The 22,831-nt window shown below is 45.3% G+C and overlaps 1 protein-coding gene and 1 long non-coding RNA gene across 4 annotated transcripts in view; one reads left to right on the top strand and one right to left on the bottom strand.

Annotated features, from left to right (window-relative positions):
• The window catches only part of TNR (tenascin R), a 406,518-nt gene that overhangs the window by 89,507 nt on the left and 294,180 nt on the right, over nt 1–22,831 (bottom strand). The gene's annotated exons all lie outside the window — the stretch shown is intronic.
• LOC139042094 (uncharacterized) lies at nt 748–21,327 on the top strand. 2 transcript variants are annotated; one of them, XR_011498328.1, is made up of 4 exons: nt 755–892; nt 16,007–16,140; nt 20,073–20,137; nt 20,972–21,327. It is a non-coding gene; the product is annotated as an uncharacterized lncRNA (long non-coding RNA). The 2 variants fall into 2 exon arrangements; XR_011498329.1 differs by lacking the exon at nt 16,007–16,140 and having other exon boundaries at nt 748–892; nt 20,972–21,324.

Here is a 22,831-nt window from a genome sequence, read left to right as displayed (position 1 = left end):
AAATAACTGAAAGAATAAACAATGTTACAAATGAAAAGGAAGACAAATGACAGGAAAATTAAGAGGGAAAAATGTTAGATTCTACACTTTGGTCCAAAGCAACAACTACAAAATTATATATGGAAATGAAGGTACAGCTTTAGGTGTGAAAAACACTTAAGATTTTGGTCAATAACCAAACTTACCATGAGTCAGTCTACAGTGTGATTTTTGTAGCCTCCGAAATCTTATTTAAACTTAGGTTTTATTAATTGAAAAGCAGAATAAAAGATGAGCAGGCGGCTGTTTTGCTCTGTACCGCACTGATCATTGATCGCTTCTAGGTGGCTAGGTTGTTGAAGGGACTCGAAATCTTGTCATATGAGAGGGAGGAATTTACCTCCCTCTGGGTCCAGGGAAGTGAAGACTCAGGAGGTACATTTATTCCTTTATCATTCATTCCTCTGACAGATATTTATTGATCACCTACTATATGCTAGTTTCTTTATTTATAGAAGTTAATGAATGTGTGTGTGAGTGTCTGTGTGTGTGTGGGCACAAGGAGGGGAGGATGGATGATAAATAAATAAATACCCAAAATAATTATGTATATCATATAATGCACATTATATGGTATTTAATATATGACAATGTAACATACAGTTGTGCGTTTTTGTGGCAGGAAGTGGTAACGACTGTGGAGAAAAATAAAAGAAGATCACGGGTGGGGAGTTAGGGAGGGGAAGTCACATTCTTATTCTACAGAGCACGGTCAGGGAAGGCTTCTCTGAGCAAGTGACAGCTGAGCAGAGACGGAGAGAAGTGGAGCAGGGAGTCCAGCAGATGGCTGAGGAGGTGCGTTCCAGGCATGGAGAGCAGCAAGCGTGAGGGCTCCCAGGCAGGAGCCGGCCTGGTGAGTTTGAGTGACAGGGAGACTGCGGCCAGGCAGGTGAGGGAGAAGAGGGAGGGAGCGGAGGTCAGAACAGTGGGGGCCAGATCAGCTATGGCCTTGTAAACCACCATAAGGACTTTGGCTTTTACTGTGGATGTATGGTCACGTCTCTCAAACGCATCCACATCCCAAACATTTATTATAATCTAGTCCCTGTCCTTGAGAAACTCGCAGTCTCGTGAAGGAGATGGAAACTGTTGACCTTAAACAAATAGCCAGTTATTTCTCCAGCAAAAATGGGTTTCTTTGGGATCAGCAAAGAATTGCAATTTCGGGGTCTGCAACCATGCTAAGCCGTGCAAGTCCCCAGCAGCAAAGAGAGGAGAAACTCTTTTCCAGAGGGGAAGAGGAACTTGGGAGGGCCATTATAAACAAAGAGTCCATTGGAGGAATTGAGAGTTCTGTGTGTACTGGCTTTATTGACGGAGCTGTGACAGTCTCTCACTGGCTGAGCTTCCTGCCAGGCAAGAAGAGCAAGTCTTTCTTCTTCCTGTTGGACTCTGCTATCAATGTAGGGCATGAGTACTCCCCCTTTTGGCCTCCTGAATCCAATTTAATGAGGTTTCTGTTTATTCATTTTCACAAAACACAACTAAATATAATGACAATGCAATGTGATAACTACCATGACCAAGAAATACACAAAATGCCCTGAGGAGGCTGGGGGTGCTACCAGCAACGCTGCCCTGGGCAGCATGGAAAGCTCCCAGAGGGGGTGGGGGAGCCATCAGTGCCATTTGCCCAGTATTTCTGGCCTGGCTTTCCAGACACATGGAAGGACTACATTTTCTGTTGGGTAGGTGAGGTCATGCTACAAGTACTGGCCCATGAGCTGTGAGAGGAAGTGCTGTGTGTCACTTCTGGGTTGCGGCATTAATTGCTGATGGGAGACCCTCCAGAGCTTTCTCCCTTCAATGGTGACTGGTGATGTAAGGCTGCTCTCTCAGAGTGGGTCCCTGAGTAGCCACGATAAACAGGGTGTCCCTGCTGCCCCACAGTGGATATGTGCTGTGTGAGAGAGAAATAATCCTCTGACTTTGGAGGCACAGATTTTGATATTGCTTTTTCCTGCAGCATAACCTAGTCTATCAGGAGATAATACCGAGTTGGATTTTAATGAACTACTCTTTAGGTAGAGAAAGCAGAAGTTCATTGTACACAAAAGAAATTGCATTTGCTCAACCTCTGATATGTGCAAGAACATGGCTTATTCCACGAATGCAAGTATTTGGAAGACTGCTAAATGCCAAGGGATTGGACTTTTATATGGTAAAAGGTCCAAGGGTGGAAGTTTCCACCAATGAGGCAATCTACAGGGAGAGAGATTCTGGCTTCATATAAAGAATGCTTTTCTAATTGTCAGAGCTACTGGGTTGTCATGATAGGTAATGAGTTCCTGGTCACTGGAGGTGTTCAGGCACCAGTTGAAGGACTCCTTAGTGAGGATGCTGAAGAGGGGCTTTCCACTATCACATGAGAGACTGGACTGGAATGAACGTTAACGTCTTCTCTTTCTGATACTTTATGAATTCATGGTCTTATGCGACCTTTGAGGAGTCTACTCACTAGAACACCGTATGAGCTTCCCAGAAAGGCTGCAACAAATCAGCACTAACTGGGGAACTTAAGACAGCAGAGCTTAACTCTTTCACACTGATGGAGACCAGCCGTCCAAATTCAAGGTGTCATCAAGGCTGGTCCCTCTGAGGGATAATCTATTCCATGCCTCTCTCTGAGCTTCTGGTGATGACAGGGAATCCTTGGCGTACAGCTGCGTCACCCCAGGCTTTGCCTCCATCTTCACATTGCATTTTCTCTGTCTCTGTGTCTTCACATGGCTATCTTCTTTCAAGGACATCAGTCATATTGGATTAGGGGCCCATCACTCCAGTATGACCTCATCTTAACTAATTGCATCTGCAATGACCCTATTTCCCAATAAGGTCACCTTCTGAGATACTAGGGTTAGAATTTCAACGTATCTTCTTTGCAGGACACAATTCAATCCATAACAAACACCCCCAGCTAATTGGGCATTTACCACGAGCCAAGCTAAGCTAAGCATTCTCCTTGTATTAATTTACTCATTCCTTACTACAATCCTATAAGCTAGGAAGGAGTGATATTTAGGAGTCAAGATGTTTACCAACTAGTATGGCTCAGGCAATAACCAATCAGAAGAGGGGATAATCAATCAGACCCACTGTAAACAGCCAGTAGGGCTCTGTGGTGATTTTACTATGATGCTAAGTCTTCTTTTTATTTCCATTAATTGAGAACAGGAAAACGAGCTTCAGGAAAGGCCAAGGAATTTGACCAAGATTGCACAGCTAATGAGCAGAGGAGAAGGATGAGCCCAGATCTTGCTGACTATATTCTTAACTGCTTTTTTTCGGCCAGCTTTAATTAGTGGCCACATACCATTCTCATGAAAAGACTTAGAGCTCTTGCAAATCAACACTCTCCTCTCCCGGGATCAGATTTAGGACTTCTTGACAGCGATGACTTTTAGCTTAGTGTTTTCTCTACCAATCTAGGCTACTACCCCAGAAATTGCTTCTGTCTCTCCCCCTGGAGAGAAGGCTTGTCTGATGGCTCCTTATTTAAAAGTGCCCAGCCTCCACTGCGTACCAAAGAATCAAGAGCAATTCTAAACCAGTAAACCTTGATCCTAGAGGAGTTGGGGACACTATTTAAACTTGCCCTTTCCCAGGACAATTCCCCAACGAGCCAGCAGTTAAAGAAAGCCAGGGCCTGCACAGACAGACTCCCTCTGACTTCATTGGCTCCTCTGAGCTCCCTGTGGTGCGTCCCCACTTGCTCAGTTATAAGCCATTGTCAACCACACCACAGAGATGCTTTGCTTTTGCCTCTCCACTTCCATTTGGCTTAGGTTGCTTTTCTGGGGATGGGCAGAGAGAGAGGGTGGGATGAACGGCATGAAGGCCTTCATTTTTCTCATCCATCTGAAGCCCACTGAAGGGGAAAGGAGAATGAAACTAAGGTGTACTTAATGCCTACTTAATAAACGTGCCCTTAGTTTTTCTAAGCTCATGTTACTTATTTCAAAGCGGCTTTTCTTTCCTGTGACCCTGAAAGCTTCTCTTACTGACTTCGTTCTCTATCCCCGCCTTCTACTCCTTTGTATCACAAAGAATGCTGGCTGTTCTGCAGGCTGTCCAGTCTCTTTCTGCGGGGTTTTTCAGTGACGCTGGTGGGCAAATTTCTGCAGCTTCCTAGGAGGAAGGCCTGGTCTAATCCTGTGGCCTATCCAGGAGTGCCTCATCTGCTATTTTTATGTCTGTCTCTGTGGAGGGGTCTCCCCTGCTCTGAGACCTGTGTGCGAGGGCTGGTGGGAGGTGGTGGCTGCACCTCTAAGCTAGATGAAAGGCTCTGTCATCAAAGGCAACCTAGGAGACTTGAGGGGACCGGTAGCCTCCTTTCCCCTGTCACTATCTTCCCATCCCTCAGATGGGTCATCCAACTAAAGCTAGTAAGACTCCAGGACCAGAACCAAAACGGGCTGGTCAAAGGGGTGAGAAGGAGGAAAAGGAGGGGGAACAGAGAGGGAAGGAAAAGCAGAGAAGACAGAGAAGAGGAAAAGCAGAGAGCCAAGCTGATGAGAGGAACAGACAGGAATTCTACAGGTAGCAAGAGAAAATATAAACCCAAGGGACAGATAAAATACCCAGGATTCATTGATACCCTAACAGTCGTGAGCAGACAGATAGCTAAAGACCCTACAAATGAGAGTGCAAGGGAGTTGCAGTAATTCGATAGATTGATACTCAAGAAATTCACGTGATGCCATTGATTCATTTCCTCCACTCCAGCTTCCGTATCAATACAGTGATCATGGCGGCACCAAAGATAATTTGTAAGATGCCGGCCAGAGCAGAATGGTCCTCCACGGTGAGTTGGGGCTGTGTTACTGAGGTGCCCACTGCTCTCCTGGGAGGCCTACTCGGAGACGTGGGTCACCCCACTCAGCTGAAGTTCTCTCCTCCAGCTAAAGTTGTTCTTAAGTGGCTTTTCTTTCCCTCATCCTCTTCCACCCGCCCTCTCCTGGCTTGATTTCTGCACATTGAAGAGCTTTTGGTTATAGAGAAATATTGTGCTAGCTGTCACCTTTTCCCAGCCTCGGAGGAGAAGGGAGAGCAGAACTGGTCTCAGGAAGGTGGGTGTGGGGTGGGAGGCAGGAGGCGGCGAAGAGGAAGAGAAACAGTCAGGAGTCATTCACATTGAAACTATGCCTTTGTGTTTTTTCCTTTTTATTTCCTCCTAGAGTCAGAGGAGGGATGGAAGAAATAAACAGGAGCAGAAGGACCTCAGGAAACAAAAGGGAGAGAAAAAAATGAGTGTGTAGGTTGTTGGGCAGGTATGAAGAGGTGGTGGTCTCCCCGGGTGGGCGGCCAGTGCTCTCTTTGGATTTTCCAGCTTCTGCCAACTGTGGTCTCCACTCTGTCCCTGGGGGTGATTTATAAGCCAGAACTATATCTGTGAGAAAAAAATGACGCTTTTTTTTTTTTCAGTTAGAATTAGTTTAAAAATAGTTTCCTCCCTGCCGTTGGGATGCTCTGTCACTTGGAGAAAGAGGGTAATTATGAGAGACGAGGGTGTAATGCGATTACAGCCGGCCCCATTGTGTCAGGAGAGGCAGCATCAGGGCTGCTCGTCGCCGTCAGCACTGGGCCTTTATTGGGCCTGTCAGATTTCTTTAAAGAACCTGAGGGCAGAAACCTCCCCACAGACAGGGCTCTATGGCTGGCCCAGAGCTGTCAGGAAGGAGGGGAGCGATGTGGAAGGAGGCAGAGGCCAGGTTGGGGCGTCCATCGCCTCCCACCGGGCCTGGCCGCCCAACCCTCCTGAGCCGAGTTCACTTCCACGCGCCCCCATGTGGGAGTCTGCCGGAAGGGGCTCAGGGCTCGGAATCTGATGGAATCATATTCATTTTCTGCATGTGGTCAGCCCAGCATGTCTGTGGCTTTGTGTCGGTGCGGATTAGCGAGACCACACGGCTGGGAGGTGGAATCAGGCTTCCCGTCTTGCCCTCTGGTTCTGTCTTGTACTGTCCACGAGACTTCTGATTGACCTGACCTCTCAGAGCAACCCCTTCTTCATCTGGAAAATGGGGTCCTGAATATCAATCAAGGGAATAATACCCAGGGAGTAATAAAATGTCATGATTGGAAGTGAGTGTGAGGTCATCTGGCGTTGAATTCCCTCTTTACAACACAGCTGGCAAGGCTGGGCGCATTTTCCGCTGGGGGAGGGCGCCTGCTTCCTTCTGGGCAGCTAAGGCTGATAGAAAGTCTGCCTTCCAGGTTTCCCCACAGCTTTTGGTAAATAGGAATCCCCTTTAGGAGAGAATTTATCCAATTTTTATAGATCTCAAAGAATTCTTAACATGTGTAGAGCAATTGGCAGTATATATATACATATATACACAATTTTTGTATTATAGATTTTTTTATTATATTATATATATGTCTTAAAATATAACCCCATTTAATCCTCACAACAGTCCAGGGGATTATTACCATTTTATAGATGAGGCTTAAAGCAGGGGAGTTCTTTGCCCAATTACATCCAGTAAGTCAGAGTCAAGCTAAATCCTGAGTCATATTTCCAGACTCTCAGCTCAGTCGTAGATGCCATCAGCTGCCTCTATCCTTTGGAAGTAGGTGGGATATAAATAATGACTTTCTAATTAATCTCCATCATTTTGGCCAAGAATTCTTCCAAGAGTCTGACCTTTTGCTATCATTGATATCTATTTTTTGTCTCTGTTTCCTGAGCTGAGAGAACAGCATGTCACCATTTGCCATTCAATTATTCTTCTTGAAGAATCATCATATTACTTTTCATCTTTTCCTTCTTTACATTTAATAAAACTGCAAAGAAAATTCCCTTGTAAGAAAGATTGCCAGTCAGACTGCAGCCCAAATTGATGGTTTCTATTTCCTGCCCAAGATACCTCTCAGAACAGATTGAGAAATTGGCTCAGAATACAAAAAGTCATCTCTACCCTCATGGGGCTTAAAATCTAGTTGAGAAGCCTAGACTAATACACATGAAATTGAAGGACAAGGCAAGGCAGTCCATCTCTGTTATTAAACCGAAGATCACTCTTTTTACGTCTAATAGGCACTCCTAACACTGAACAGAGATAAGTATGGGAGAAGTGACTGGAGAAGGCCACCTCAAGAGGTGATGTCCCAGTCCAGATGGAGGGGTGATGTAAGAAAGCTGGATACGAATTGTGGGGAGCAGGTGGAGAGAGAGAGGAAAGGGCACAGCGTGAGCAGTTAGTTGGAGCCCCAAGGCCAAATGCAAGGAAGTTCTGCCTCTGAAGGGACCATCTTCAGTCTTCACAAAGGCTTAAAATCAATTACAACTAGATTATGACAATAAGACACACATACCTTGTTTGTGCCTATGACATAAGGGAGCTAGTCATATATCAGCAGTGCATCCATGGCTGGATGTCCACGGACCAGTGCATCTAGGAGACCAATGTGGGGCCATGCCAATTTATAAATGTGGGCTCTGAACATCTAGTTGATTATAACTCTAAATGTAGGGATTGTTTGCTTGATTTTAGGGCATTGAAACCCTTTAGAAACAAACAAATCTTAGAAGTAGTCACTTTTAAAAATTATGTTCACCCACATCCAGAATACCAGTTAATTCATCTGCTCTAAAAATACCTAATGACAGATTCAAATATCAAATTCATGCTGTTCCCAGTAATAGGAGATAACTATATTGGAGCTGATCCTTCCAACAGGAACTGACTAATTGCTTTCATATTGGATATCCATTAATTTCTTCAGATGACTTGTATGTTGGAGGTGACAACTTATGAAAGTCCAGCTCTAGAGGTCTAAAGGAGTTATTTACTTCATTGTGTAAATTATGTCTTTTAGAGCGTGAAATAGCAACTCCTTGACTCAAAGGCTACACACAAGTGAATTATGTTTTCTAGTGCATGAGCTAGCAGTTATTTTCTAACTAAAATTTGAAGAAGCGCTGAGAGTATAGTATATGGAGCACATCTTGCTTAATGAAATTCGGTTACACACTGGTTGCATGCCCGGAACTGGACTGGGTTCCCTTCGAGATGTCAGAGGTGAGCTAGAGAAATCTCAGGTAGCTCCTTGTGTAACTGGAAGGAAGGTATTCGCATAACAAGAATAAATAGCAGACCATGCTGAGCACCGTATCAGAGGTCTGGAGAAATTCTTCTGGGAGCCTGGCAGCAGGAAGCATTTCAACTGCAAGACTCGCTAGAGAAGGATCAATGGAAAAGGTGGCCTTTGAGCTGGCCTTGAAGAATTAGAAAGATTTTGAAAGGGGGAGGCAGGGGAAAGGCAGTTGAATCGAGTGAGGAGTAGAGAAAGAGGAAAATCATACCTGAGGAAGAGCAGGGTTCCCGGGGTGTTTGTGTGTGTTCAGGGATGGAGGGTACTAAGAAGCTGTCAGGGAGCCTTGATTGCTGTTGCTAGAAATTTGCTCTGTATTCTGTGGGCCTGTGGAGCCATCAAGGCTTTTCAAGCAGGGTGTAACATGATTAAGAAACCCTTAACATCTGGGGTTACAATTGGCCAAAGATGAATTCTAATCTGAAAAACTCGAAAGATTCCTTTTGCTTGTTTTTTATCTTATTTTGCAATTATTTAGTCGGTAAGGCCCGATTAGCCTTCCTCATGACTTCAGAGAGTGGTTTTCAGGGTACATAATTTCTTAAATTCCTTTTCTTTCACTCTCTGTCTTGACAAAACACATTTTGCTCTCCATTAAATTATATTGCATCGTCTTTGTTCACTATTGTTAAAAGAGGGCTCCAAGGGAATTCAAATGTTATTTTATTAACTGCTAAATTCGGGATATGTATTGTAAAATATTGGACTTCTAAATGTTTTCAATCTGAATAAAGACAAGAATTGACCATCTAGCTACAAGCAGCTTCCTTTCTGACACACCAAGAATGCAGATGACACTGAGTGAGCTCCGAGCATGGCCAGGCTGCTGAGACTTTGGTAAGCAAAGCAGGTTTTGAGGGTTCCCAAAGTCCCTGTGGGATCATAGAGGGTACACAGGAGCCCACAAGAGGATGCAGGATGTCTCTGGAGGGTTGGGGCTTACATCTGAAATAATTCGTTCTCGGCACCCTGTTCTCTTTGACCTGAGCTCTCCTTCCTCTCCAGCCCTTGTGCGCACACTCTCTCTCCACACACAGTTCTGGAGCTCCACCACTTACCTCTCCACACACTCGTTCCACCCTTCTCCTCGTTTGGGGCTTAAGCATGGTAACAGCTCAGCATCTACTAACTCCAGATGGTCTGGGTCTGACGACCTCCCTGCCTGACCCATGGCTGTCCAGTGCTCGTCCCTGCAGGTAGCCACAGGGACCTGGCTTCCTGGGAAGGGCTCTTTACCCTAGACATTTCTCCCTGTCCCCAACTCTGCTTAAGCCTTACCTGTCCTCTGCGCCTCATTCCCTTAGTAGTCAAATGCCAAAGTAATACAAGATACAGTGTTGGCAATAAATTAATGCCTTCTGGAAACCTATTTGGAACAGGTAGGCCTTAAACCATAAATAACAGTGACATTTTCATTTTAACAACAGCCTTCAGCTAACCTAACAGTGGACATGGTTCAGTGTGGTTTCGTGCTGTAGCAGAGAATAAGATTCATTGCCTGTAAAAGTCTTCAACATTTTTTCTCACATTGATCTTTCTGCCTTTCCCCTGTTGAAAAGCACAAAAATGAGTCAGAGTAACAGAACACCTGCATTTGCAGAGCTCATGGTTCCCAAGATGCTTTCATAAACATACTCGTGGTTGATGCTTCTACGAATTTTGTGGAGTACGTAAGGTGGGTATATTGCCCCACTTTACAGATGAGCAAACTGAGGCTTATTTCTATGAATAACATGCCATAAAGCTGCTATTAAAGAAATCAAGTTTTCTGAGCGTCATCTGTGCTACTTCTGAGAAATTTACATTGTAGAAAGGAATTTGGCTCACATCTTCTTGGGTTTGTTTTCCTCGCAGGGAAACTGGAAAAGTACAGTGACATTAAAAAAAATAAAGACACAGGTTTATTTATTTCTCAGCAAGGATTTGTTCTCTAAATTTTAAAAAAGGTTTGAACCTTCTACTTTCTCTTCGGCCATTTGTTGTGCGTTAATGAGCAGCTAGCTGGGGTAGGGGCAGGGGGCTCACCAACACCGACTCTCAGCTGCAGGGCTGGGGGTGGGGTGGGGTCTGGCCACCAAGGGGAAGGGGAGGTTGAGTGGAGAATCCCAAGCCGGTCAGTGCAGAGGGAGCCTTTCTTTGCTCCTCTCCATGGATTTACTCAACAACTCTCCTACTCGAGGGTGGAGGACCATACCCCAAGAGGCTCTCCGATTTTCCTAGCAACACCTCAAAACTGGATCCTTTCCATGGAGTTTGTAACAGGAAAACCTATCTCTTTGATCCTAGTTTGCATTACCAAACAGGACTCCTGTAGGGAGAGTTTCCCCTGCTGAGCACCACACCAGCCTGGTTCACTAAATGGGAAGCCCGAAGCAGGTGAACTGTTCCCCAGGCCAGCTCTGAGAACCTCCCACACCATATCCATCAGGGGCTATGTTTGAAGATAATTACGAGGTGGGCAGTGGAATATTATAGCTTCATTAGTCTAGACTCACAAATGTGTCTAGAATGATCCAAGCTTCTGACCTGTAAGATGAGCCTACAATATTAAGTCAACAATGAATATTTATTGTCTTTCTCCAAAATAACATCTCCGGGCTTTTCCTAGAAGATTGAAGATGGGAGACTGGTGGCTGGGTTTGTTCAAACCTGCTGCATTTGATAAGGAATCCTCACCATCTTCAGCTAAGCTGGTCACGTGTAACCACACACCCCAGGATTTGTGCATTCTACCCACTGCAATATGAGGACTGTGCTGTGAAGGAAAGGAAGGGCCTTCTCTGACTGACCAGATGCATTCCAGGCACAGGCCAGGCGCTCTTCCAAGGGCTTTATATATTAACTCATTTAATCCTCACAGCAACTGTACAAGCTACTAGGATTGTACCCATTTTACAGATGAGGAAATTGAGTCACAGAGAGGTTAAGTGACTTGCTTAAAATCACAAAGCCTTTAAATGAGGGGACCAAGATTCAAACATTTTTGAATGTCAAGGGATGTATCCAGTGCATGGAGACGCCTTCAGATGAGAAGGAATTTGTGACAGTTATCTCCCTCTCTGAGCTCAAGCAGAACTTGTTATTACACTTATTACAATAGTTGTCTGCAGAGCTTTTGCCCTCTCTGCCCCCAACAACAGAGGGTCCCTAGGTTGCAGGTCTGTAATCTAGTTATCTTTTGTCCCGGCATACAGCACAGATCCTAAAGTCTAGTAGGTTCTCTCTCTCAAAATACGTACATACAAGTATGTGTGATGTGGTTTCATCCATCCTGACCTACTCAGGTGTCTGCATGTTCCCACAAATTGGTTTTTCCTGCTTCCAAAGTTTCTGAAATTTTCCTTTCCTCAGTGTTATCCAGGAGAACTGCTGCTGGGAGGGTGTGAGGTGACACTGAGGGGCCTGGGGACACACTGTCCTGCTGGTCATCAGCACAATTTATGTTCGGGTAATAAATGTCCTGCCTACCCCCTTTCCAGTCCCTCTTGTTGATGGCTTCAGGATTACGGTCTTCCCCTTCACGTTTTATCACTGCTGCCTGCCACATTGTTTCTTCTTATTTGACCTTGGGACCTGTCAGACGGTTCCTATCCCCTAATTGTCTTTACCTGCTGCATGTCCATCTTCACAGAAAAGCCGGTGTCTCTGATTCTTCAGGCCCTGTCAGTCTCAAGGATTTACTTGCTTCTTCTCAGAAATGAAGGAGTGATTTGTGGCCTTCTTTGCCCTTGGATTTGATAGGGGTTGTTGGCAGTGAGCCGGGTCATAGATGGTCCCCTCCAGAGGGCTACTTCAGGGAGATTTGAGAGAGGGGTCATTGCCTGGTGGGCAGGGCCCTGCCTTGAAGACACATCATCTCCCTGGGTCTCCTGGCATTTTCATTTACCGGCTTTATGAGCTTGAGCAAGTCATATAACTGCTCTGAGTTTCAGTTTCCTTAGGTGTGAAGTAGGAAATATGTATGAGAATCGAGTCGATATGAAAATATTGTATAAACTATGAAATGGCGCATAACTGATGGGAAGGTATCAGTATCGCTAACATGAAAAATAAAGAAGCACGTGCTTTCCATTTCTGCACAGGTCAGAGGTTTGTTATGAGGCAGCCAGCCATGCGATTATCTTTCCTCCTCAACCTTCCCTCAGCCCCAGCGTTTAGAGGGGGCACAAGCAGGATGGCGATTTGCCACTGTGTGCTACATTAATGATGGTCGGATTGAGCAGAAGTGAGGATGCTCAGATAGTTATGAGTGAGAAATCCCATGGTGGCACTTGGGGTGCATCTTCTTGACCCCCAAGTATAGAGAAGGACCATCATTTCATGCAGATGATCATCAACCCTTAGAGAATGGTCTGCTTTCCAGAGTGAGGTTGATTAGAATGTAAAAAGAGAACTCAATCTCCTCGCAATCATAAGGGTTCCTAAATTATTCTTTGGTTGTTCCTGGGCTCAGTTTGATCCCTGAAACTGGATTCGAAGAAACCAGAGGAGCACCAGAGGTCAAAGCTATTCACCGGGCTATAGCAGCTGGACTTGAGGCCTGGGAGGCCAGCTTCAGGGGCCAAGGTGGAGCTGTCCTGGGCTAGACTGGAGCATGATGCTGGGCAAGACTGAGGTGGATAATGTGGCATATCCTGGGTGCAGCCAGGGTCAACTAAAGTCACAGAGCTGGATTAAAGCCATGAGGGTCAGAACCAAAAGGAGAGGAGACACATCAACAGAACCAGGACACAAATCCCACTGTCCCAGGTGGAAAGGTGGGTATGCACCAGCCAAACCCTATGAGCCGTGGGAGTCAGAATACCCACACCAATGCCCAAAGCTCAACCAACAGCTCTATATTTTTTAGCGTTTTTCTGTGTTTAGAAAAACAATGCATACTCATCATGAACTAACCAGAACATACAGAAAGGTTGTATTCTCAATAACCTGATCCAGCAAAACTCCCTAGTGATTTTGGTGCATTTTTTCCCAATTTTATGTTTATTTACTCAATTGAGATTGTGCAATATTTGGAAGAGACATTCCTTGGGTTTGCTATCTTTGGGGAAGCACTGCGCAGTGACACTGCCCCTGCTCAGGCAGGCCTGGAAGGCAGGGCTAAGGGTGGCCCAGGTCCCCATCAGCTGCCAGACCGCAGGGTCGTGCAGGTAAGGCAGGTGCAGGCTTGGCCAGGCAGTGATGGAGAGCTGGGCAGATGGCAACCAGAGAGCAGCTTCTGTGTTTTTCCCCCTGCCCCTGGCACCAAGCACACTTCTCTGTCAGTTGGGAGCCTGGGCAAGTGTTGACAGGGTGACTAGCTTCTTCTGCACAGTTCTCATTAACACGTGTGCAGAAGTGTGTCTGAACGCGTAGCTGTTGTGGGGGACATTCTGTTTCGGTCCTGATCAGAATAATGAACCAGATCTACCAGAGAGAGAGTTGTGGTAGGGGAGGGCCGGTTCCCCTCTTCGCTCTGTGATTTCTGACCAATCTGAACAGCAAGGCCCTCAGGCAGGGAGACCTGAAGCTCTGGAGAAGAGAAGTTTCTCAGGGGTGGGAGCGACTGGAGCAGGAGACAGAGCGGACAGGATGGGTGGGGGATGGACGTTCCTGGGTTCCCACGCGCTACCCTGTACAGGCTAGGTTCCTTCAGAGGGGTTAAGAAGGGCTAGTGGCCAAGTTCAAGTTTGAGTGGAAGACAGAAGCTGCTGACTAAGATGCAGTGTGTGCCCCGAAAGAGCTTCAAGTACTCGGAGACCAAGCAAGGAATACCAGTTCAGAGACCCTGGAGGGGGACACAAACCCAGCACTCCGGGAGCGTGGCATCTACCAGCATCCCTGTGGGTCCGGGTGGATGGATTCTCACCCGGAGAGACTCTGAGAGTAATTCTTATCCCCATTGCTACAACTACCTCAGGGCTCAGGTTTGTGGATGTTGTTGTGAGCTTACCAAGTCATTTTCTAAGATCTTGAATTAGGGATACTTGAAGTGGGAGATAAGATGGTGCGTAGACGTGGGGCTTGGGAATCCCATAAGCCTGAAGTCAGGTCTGCTGTGCCCTAGCTGTATAATCATGGGCAAGTGACAGATTTTCTCTAAGCCTCAGTTCCCTCATCTATAAAATGGAAGTAACAATGGGTTGTTTTAAGCATTTAATAGATGGTACGTATGAAGCATTTAACACAGGGCCTAGCTCAAAGTAAGTGTTCTAGACAACATGTTCGTCCGACTGGTAGTGTTTCCAAGGTGCTATGTGGGACTCTGCTTGAATGAGTTCTGAATCAGCTCTTACTATCTGAGGCATTTTGATTCAAGTTTCCTGGGTAATTCATGATCATGGAACAGAATTCATTTATATCAAAATCTGTGACGTCAGTTCCAGAGGCAGTGTCCTGATTAGCTATGAAAATGGCCTTCAGTGACAAGGACCTGGCAGACTGAAAGGACAGCTGGCAGCAGTGGGATGTGTCTGCATCCTTTCTGCCTATGCATTGCCCACTGCCATCGCACTTGAATTTGCAAAGCCTGTTTTCAGCACCCCCGTGGACTGGGACCTGGGAACACAGAGCCCACTTGGCCTTTCTTCCAGGGGTAAGACCCCCTGGCAGTGTTGAGATTAAGCAGTTGTTAGAATGCAGGGAGCTGCGGCTTTTGTGGCCTTGCATCCCTGGGGTGAGTTAGGACCCCTGCCTGGGTGGGCCTCAGCCTCTGCCTCCTGCAAGGCCAGGGTTATTCAAACCATGACTTACCACTGTGCTCTTGTGGGGTCTCAAATCAATCTGGAGCTGGCCTTTACCCCAGAGAGAGCTGCCTCTGGAGCCTGCAGAGATCACTGAAGCTCAGCCTCCAGAAAGCGCAGCGGTTGTGTTTTCTAACTTAATTATCTGGAGGGAAGACGTCTTTGGAGTTGTGGACTCCCTGTCTAGACTGGAGAGGAAACTTTTCTAGCCTCACAGGGATGTGCTGAAGGAATCGGCAGACCTCTACGGATAAAATTGGTAACACGATGTCTAAGTTGCCTTTGAGGGGGCCTCACTTCCTGCCCCTCTGGGTGCTCGGATGTTGTTTGCCCGCTGCCTTCATCTCCCAGGGCCCAGGAGCCCTCGGCATGTCACAGAGTGGTCCTCACTGCTTTCTACTCAGGCCTCTGAACTTGCATGACTCACAGAGATGGGTTAATAGCGCGGGCGCCCTTCTCTCCCACTAGCACAACATCAGCAGAGGCTGCAGAGTTTCCCTGGGCAGAACTGAAAAGTTACAGCGTTGACCTGACTCATCTCTGAATCCCCGTGGTCAGATACAAATCACACAGCCTTCGCTGTTTATGCCAGAACATTCTGACTCAAGAAAGTACTGTCTCGTCATGGATCATTTAGAAAAGGGGTGTTCAAACACTTTTTACTCTATTGACAGTAGAAATATTTTTCATTTTGTAACCCAATATGTAGTACATAAATCACACACATACATGTAATTGAAACCAAAATTTCACAAAACACTCCTTCCTGTTTTGAATGCATTCTAATCTGCTCTATTACATTTTATTCTACTCTCTTCATTAGGAAAAAATACAGGTTGTAAGTCACTAAACTGGTTTTATGCTGCACTGACACATCACAACCCACAATTTGGAAATCATTGCTATAGAGCCGCACCCTCCAATAAAAGCATTAATGCAAGTTACCAATGTCAGCCACACATGTCATTTACAATTTTCTATAGCCCACACTAAAAAGGTAAGAACAAACAAGTGGAATTAATCTTAATGATACAATTTATATAGCTAAAATATTATCATTTCAGCATGCATCAACATCAAAAATTACTGTTATTTTACTGTTTTTCATACTAAGTCTTTGAACCCCAGTGTGTATTTCACGCTCACAGCACATCTCAGTTTGGACCAGCCACATTCCAAGTGTTCCGTCATCACATGGGGCTGGTGACTCCTCTTTGCGCCGGGGCAGCTTTAGAGGATTCTTCAGGGAAGAAGAATCAAGCGTTTCTCGTGATGTTTACAGGTGGGTGAGGTACTGACAACGTGGTGTTTGAAGCTACCTTCCTCAGGCATGTTGCCTCCAGCACCAAGAAATACATTGTAGCAGAATGGACTTTGGGTTGGAGTCTGGATTTACTGTTAGAAATCCTATCTTTCTTGAGGCTTTGAGGAAGAGTCAAGGGGAAGGTTAAGGCAACACCATTCTACTTCCTTAAGGAAACCTTAAGATGTAGAAGTTAGCTGAATTCAACAATTAATGAGCACCTGCTATCAACAGTAAACCCATGTCCCAGCATCTAAGGGGTTTGGGGGGGCCTCTCTTCCTCAGAGCTAGAAGCTAATTTGGTTAGGGATCGTCCCCACTTAGGTCTTAGTGGCCTTTCCTCTACCTCTGTCTGTAACAGGGGCTTGCTTCTCCCCGCACGCCTACTGCTGACCAGCGTCTCCAGCAGGGAGCAACTCCAGTGGAGACCTGGCTGAGAGAACTGACGGAAACCAGGATGGTGTGTTTCAAATCTGACCAAGTTTGTTGTTGTTGATGATGATAGTGCTTGCAGCTAACATTTGCATCAGACATTAAAATCAAAGCTTGTTTACAATCAGGTCATCTGATTTACTTTTCACAGCAACCCTGGAAGTTAAACTTTTTATTATCATCTCCATTTTTTACACAAGGAAACTAAGGTTCAGGAAGGTTAAGGAAATTGTTCAAGATCAAACATTCGTTTAAAGCAACTCATATTTTCTGAGCACCTACCAGGCACAATATTATAAGCTGAGCATATAACAAGCAATAAAGTTCCAGCTATCAGTTGAATTTGGGCTCAAATGAAAATCTCTTTAGTCCAAATTTCAAGCCTTTTATGCCATACCACACTATTCTCATTTGATGTAAGTGGAAATGCTCACCATCTACTATTAGTTTATTCTTGGCTTGACTTGACTCATCTGTCTATCATCTACCATCAATTCCTTAAACAATTAATTGGATATTCAGGGATAGATATGATTCTGTTTTCTGTATTTACCAATTCCCTTTAAATTATTTAGGACCTGAAAGATTAGATAACTCTCACATGGATTTTGAGTTACCTGCTTATACTAATATTGGTCCAAATAAAGCAGAAAGCTGAATCTAGGATTCAAGAGTCTCATCTTTCCTTCAGAAAATCCTCAAAAGCATATTTTCATGGTGCTCTAGAACAGTCTATGACATGAGCTGTTAGTAGAAGTAAGCAAAGAAAGAAAAAAATAATGTTTCTTGTATCAAATAAATTTAGAAATCACCTAATTAAACAGACAGATTTCTTTACAAAAGAAATTTTCAGACATGCTAATCTGATTTGTAAACCATCAAGAAAGATATAGATAAAGATGTAAATATGGGTGTAGAGTAGATATGGAGATGAAGATACAGATTATAAAGATAGAATGAGAGAGAGAGAGAGAGAGAAATGGGAGGCAGTATCACATAGTGGTTAAAAGATGAGTTCTAGATTTGGACTAGTAGATTGAGCTTTGACTCCAATAGTTGCTTGTTGTGTGATCTCTCTGCTTCAGTTTCCTCGTCTGTAAAATGTACCCTACAATAAGGTTGTTGTGAGGATTAACTTAATTAATACATGCAAAGCATTTAGAACCTGTGACATGATAAATGCTCAATAACTATTAGATGAAAACGTTAGCTATATTTAGCATGCAGCATTTCCCAAATGCAGGATCAAAGGCTCCTCTTTTAAAAGCATCTTATGCGATTAATATTACATAAGATACTCTCCGTAAAGTGCTTCTCGAGAACTTAGAGTGCAAATTGAAACTAGTGGAGAAACTGGGCAGGAGCTGGGAGCCATCTTCTGGAAGATGGGAGGAGAGTGTTGTATGATGTCGCTGGTTGAGGAAAGATGTTGCCACTGGAGGAACTGGGTTGTCATCATTGTAGTTTCATCTCCAAGAAGATACAGGTTGGTAGCTCAAGAGCCTGGGGCCCAGGGACAGCAAATAAGTGGCATGTGTGTCACTGCTTCTGCCTTCTTCCCTCATGGCAGACATTGCTAATTGATCATGACGCTCTCTCCTGTGAACCTTCTCCACACAGCACCTCATGCAACTCTACAAGAAGGATAGAGTCTGCATGTGAGATAAAAGCTACTTTATAGCCCTGGGTCGGTTGTCATCTGGTGGTGAAGAAATTAGCAGTACTCCACCACAGATGGTTGCTGGGACCCCAGTGTGTGGGTTGGACAACTCGTTCTACTGTCATCAAATTTTCTGCCAGCTTTGTTTAGAGTTGGCTCTGTTTATAGCCTGAGGAAGTTAAATAACAACAGAAGTTGTGGTAGTCATAGTAATAATAAAAGTTAGAAAGACGTTAGTGGAGAGGTGGCTGAACGGCAACTTGGACAACCTTTAGGAATTAACTTCTGAAGAAGGAATTAAGTCAGGGTTCCTGAAGCAAGAATTAGAAGAAGTCTTAGTGAGAATGTTTGTTACCTCATATCTCAGACTAGAAGGGTCATTCTAATAGTTGAGATTATGTTATGTCGAAAAATAGTTTCCTATACTCCCCACTCCCACCCTTGTGTACTTCCAATGAGTACAGACTCCAAATGATGGAATCAGCAGAATTTAGAGCTCACCTTAGACGTTTCTATTTGACAGGTAAGGAAGTCCTTTCAATTCTTAGTGATAGATCTGAGTTTGGGATGCAGGTCTCCTGACTTCTGGCTCCAAGCTCTTCCCACTGTAGAAGAAGCATCTCCCCTCGATACTGCCCCCTAGTATTCCTTTATACCCACAGAGTACCAAGATTTTCATTGGAGTCCTTCAAATATCTTCTCCACTTCCTTTTTTCTGTCTTTAGATAAAAGTTGTTTATATCTACCGTATAGAGAAGAGGGCCCAGTGAAACATCATTGCTTAAAGGGAAATTATCACTACAATAATGGGTTCTTTCATATTTAGGAGTGAAAAAAATGTCATTTTCTATGAGAAGGGAAATTTTGTCTTAGTGCCACTCCAAGTATTCTGGATTCTCTCTTGGACGCAATTTGGGACCCTTTATATGCATGTCCATATATGGACTAAGGGAGATATTTGCCTCATCATCTGCTTTTTCTCATAAGAAGACCTATTCCAGGAACTGAATCATTCACAGCTCCGCACAGAGCCCAAGGAGCAGCCCGCATTCTGCATAATCATCTGCGTGACATTCAGCATCGGGCATCCTCAAAACTGCCTTTTCATTTAGGGACTGTACCAAAGGGACATTTAGGGAGGAATGAATCAATTGGGAGAAAAGTCAGAACTTGAACCTTTTCCTTGGAAATTTTGCATACTAATTCATTATTTAAGTGCTTGTTTTTAAAGCTATGTGGAGCTGAGAAAATAGACGTTTTCTCATATGTTTGTTTAACAAGTAATATCAAATATCTACCATGTGTGGAGAGCACTGTGTTTGGTATTGAGGGTAATGTAAAATAGATGTAAGATCACACACTGCTCTGTAGAAGATTAAATTCTAACTAAGGTGATACCACAGACGACATTCTCCCTTCTCCTCTTCCCTTCCTCTCATTGGGGGATGAACTAGCATCCACCCAGTGCTTTAGGTCCTAGGAGGGTCTAGAATAAAAATAATTTAATCCCCTTGGGCACCTCTCCTCCCAGGTGGCCAGGAGAGCTTCTGCTGACAGTGAAGTTTCTCTTGTGCCAGGGCCAGGCGTCAGGCAGAGCGGGACAGAACCAATGCCCTTCAGCACAGCCACAGGGGGAAATGAAGAGCATGGTGGTGGTCTTCTAAAGGGCAGGGTCCAAAGCTGAGGAACGTCAAAGTTTACCTCCATGAAAGACCATTACTTCATAGGTAACCTAGTAAGGGCCTCAGCCAGTCTTCGGCTCTCACTGAGGACCCACATCTCCTTGTTTGTGGACCATAACCTCTCTCTCTGTCTGCAGGCTACCGAGGGAGGTGAGAACACCAACGCCTTCTGCCAAAGCTTGAATCATTGTTGCCCCAACTGGTAAGATACAAGGAGGAATGTGGGCGAGCTGCCTCCTGCATGGAGAGGGGACGGGGTAACTGACCGGGAGTCTTGGCGCAGGGGCTGTGCGTCCCCGGTGAAGGAGGCAATCACAGAGAACTGCCAAGACCAGCCCAGAAGGGGCTAAATTAGCAGCAACTTCCACACTTGAGGTAGATCCTACAGTAAGTATGGACATCGTGTTCCTGAGTGCTTGGTCTGGTGAAAGCTCACAGTCAAGGGCAACCCAGAGATAGCCTGGCTGGTCCTATTTTCTAGGCATTGCAGGAGAAGGGGCTGGAACATCTATGGTGACAAGCTGAAGCAGGGAGCTCTGCTCCTAGAGGGCACAGAAGAAGACCCTAGGCTTGGGAAACAGGAATCCAAAACTTCCCCTGGTAGCAAAAGTCACTCCTAAGGGTGGACAATGGAGGCTCCACGAAACTCCCGGCTTTCATTTTCCGTTCACTCCTTTCTTTAGCCCTCTCTTGATTTCCCTCTTTTTCTTATTCCCTCTTCTTTTCTCCTCTCTTTTCTTTCCTTCCTCCTTTCATTTTCTTTTTCTTCCGTCCTTGGTTGGTCTTTCCTTCCTCTCCTTCTCTCAGTCCTTCCACTCTTCCATTTGTTCCCCTCGCTGAGTATTTGCTGTTATTTTAAGGTCCGTGGTATTATATTAGCGGTCTGGGGTCCTCTGCTCTTCAGATAACTGCAACCTAACTGTAGCTGAGACTGTGAGACTCCACCCAGTATGCATTCTCCTCTTCTCTCTTGGTGGCGGATACGTGAGATTATTTGGGGCCATATTATATCCAACTAAAAGACTACATTTTCCAGTCTTTCTTGTAGGAGCGGCCAAGTAATCAAGGTTGGGCCCATGAGATGCAAGCAGAGTATTGTGTGGGGAAGTTGCATATAGGAAGCTGACCAGCTGAGAATTGCAGCCTTTTTGCCCTTCCACCTTCCTCCTTCCTGTTGACTGGAGCATGGACATGATGGCTGGAGCTGCAGAAGCCATCTTGGACCATGCAGTGAACTTGAGCATGGAAACTACACAATAAGAGGAATGGAGAGATGATAGAAGGAGTCTAGGTTCATGGCGACACTGTGTGTCTACTGTACCAGCTCTGGACTTGATGTCTCTGGACTTATTATACAAGAGAGAAATAAATTTCTATGTTGTTTAAGCCATCATTATTTGCGGTCTCTCTTACTACAGCTGAATTCAGTCCTAAACCATCCACTAACCTCATCAAAAACTGTTTCCCATGCTCCATTATTCCCTCCTGGGTCATTGACTCTTCTGTCTTTACTATCAGGTGGGACACTGAGACTTTGAGGGCTGGGCGCTGTCATGTTAGATGGCTCAGCATAAGCAATGGAGCACCCCGACTCTCTTCTCCATTCAACAAACCCTTCTCAGGCATAATGTAGGACTGTGGGGAGTTTGAAGCTGTAGCAGCTGAAGGTTTGAGTCCCTTGTGCCCCCAGCAGAGTCTCCTACAGAAGTGTCATATGGGGAAGCAAAGGCAATCTGTCTGAGGCTGTCAGCTGTCCAGAAGCCTGGACAAGGCAGCAATTTATGAGGTGCCTTCAGACATCAAATGTAAGAGAAGGCTTCATCAAGCGAATTTTGCTGGCTGTGTTGTATGTACATTCACAAAGTAATTTACAGTTCCCTTGGAAGCATGAAATAGTTTGGGTCTAAATTTAGCGTGTTCATTCTGAGCTGTTGTAATGAGCTCAAAGAATATTCAGAGTGAAGGAACAGAATGAAGAGATGCAGGACAATTCACCCATCAATCTAAGCACCAACCCATCCACTGGGTCACAGAGACCATAGTTGCTCCCACAGGGGGTCAATACCCTGCAGCCCTCACAGTCAAGAGGCTGAGGGGAGGGCACCACTTCTTTGTCTGCTCTAGGCACTCTGGTCCTAGTGCGTTGGGTTTTGGTTTACTCCCTTGCCTTCGCAGTTGTGTGAGGCCCCATGACTTTTGCCATCTGTTTTCTGTTAAATTTTCTTGCAAAGTGTCTCAGTGTGTGGTTCCAGAGAACCAGCATGTGAAACTCTCAGGATGCAGCCAGATTGAATTTTCAAGATTCATCCACACGCTGGTTTCCCAGGAAGATTCTGGCAGCCTGTGAGGTAACGAACATCCATTTTCGGAGAGCAGGTGTGAGATGGAGCACTGGAGGAGGCGTGAAGACTCCAGATAAGCTCTACCTTTTATGTTGACAACATATGGGGTGTTGACTGTCTCTGGGAACACTGTTCCTTCCCTGGGCTGATAATTCATCATCTCTTGCCTGAATTGGAATATGAGTCCCCCAACTGATCTTTCCCCGCTTCCTCTGTGTCTCCCTCCCAGCCATCCTCCGTACTGCCAGGGAGGTGATCTGGCTCAGAGGATACTCCATTCCCCCCTGCACTGTAGCTGCGCACCGACATCCCCTGCTGGACTGTAACACTCTAACATCGGTGTCATTTGCCCAACAGTTGGCATGTGGCCTATATTAACTCAAAACAAATTTATTGGGCTCCTGGGTGAATAACACCACCATACCTCTGTGTACAACCTTGAAATGTCTCCCTGTCATCTATATTCCAAGCTCGTTAACTTGGCATTGAAGGTGCTCCACGGTATGACTCTATTAGGGCTCCAACCTCATGTCTTACCTCTCCTGGCCTCTTGA

The sequence above is a fragment of the Equus asinus genome, chromosome 25 (genome assembly GCF_041296235.1).
Source record: "Equus asinus isolate D_3611 breed Donkey chromosome 25, EquAss-T2T_v2, whole genome shotgun sequence".
NCBI classification, from domain to species: Eukaryota; Metazoa; Chordata; class Mammalia; order Perissodactyla; family Equidae; genus Equus; species Equus asinus.
Note: the sequence above shows the minus strand (reverse complement) of the source record. Positions and strands in the feature narration are given on the sequence as shown.